Genomic DNA, 1,197 nt, shown 5'->3' with positions numbered 1-1,197 from the left:
AGTCAGCGGGTGCACCAAATAATCCTCAAGGTAAAAATTGGGGGTCCGCAACAAAAGCGGGTTTTCTGCTCTCGCCGGTAAAAGGCAGAGTGGATGTAATAGAGCTACAACCAAAGCAGACGGTTTAAAGGGTATTCTGCTCTCGCGGGTAAAAGGCACAGTGGAATTAGTAGAGCCGCGACCAAAGCGGACGGTTTAAAATGAGAGCCACAACAAAAGCGGATGGTTTAAAATGAGGGCCACAACCAAAGTGGACAGTTTAAGAATGAGATTTTAAAATGGGCGCTTCAACATCACACCTGATTTTTCTGGCTCTTAAGGAGCTGTTATGGAGCGCTTTGGAGAGATTTTTGGCTGAAGGTGACACAATTGCACCTTGGTTTGCCGTCTCTAGCAATCTTATTGTGTCATCCTATGATAGGCTTGGTAGAAATCTGGATTTTGCCACTAAACAAAGTATGCTAGGAAAGGGAGTTATACTCTTTTGGTTTGAGTTACCACGACCTCTGGAGATTGTAGAATGTGAACAGCTGCGGCTCCAAGGCCTAGCAGCACTGAGGGTCTACGAAGCTGCAAACAAAACCCGCCTTGAGGACCTACAAGCCTAGAACGCTGGGCCACTCCCAGCATGGGCCTCAGGGCATAGTAGCACAGCAAGACTACGGTAAGGCTCGTCAGCTTGAACCTCTGTCCTAGCCCAGGGCAACCAGCCTGGACCAGGTCTGGCCTAGCCACTCTGCTCAGCCACGCCTCCGAGCAAGGCTGAGCGACTGAACACAGGTTCTTATGGTTAAACTTTGTATTTGGGCCCAAAAGGGGTATTGCTAAGTTTTGAGGTAAATATTTGCCTAATTTTAAAAATATAGACATAATGGGGGTCCCTCAATGCTGGGGAGACTCTCACTCAGGTCTCGGGTTGGCGCGAGCCCCCCCCACAGGGAGACTGTCGTTGCTGAGGTCACATGCATGTGGCTATGGTTGCCAGGGGAGGAGTTCAGCCGCTAGTGACCTGGGGAGAAAGAATTTTTAAGAGGCCACAGCCCAGTCAACCAAAAGGGTCAAAAATTCCAAAAATCCAATGCTGATTGCAGGGGACTCCCTGCCTCGGGACCACTCCCAAAGTCATTATCAGGTGGTTCCTAAAACAATAGTACCTACAGAGGAAAACTCCCTGTTTCTCAAGATTATTCTCAAGAT

Source organism: Microtus ochrogaster, unplaced genomic scaffold (assembly GCF_000317375.1).
Source record: "Microtus ochrogaster isolate Prairie Vole_2 unplaced genomic scaffold, MicOch1.0 UNK914, whole genome shotgun sequence".
Lineage (NCBI taxonomy): Eukaryota > Metazoa > Chordata > Mammalia > Rodentia > Cricetidae > Microtus > Microtus ochrogaster.
Note: the sequence above shows the minus strand (reverse complement) of the source record.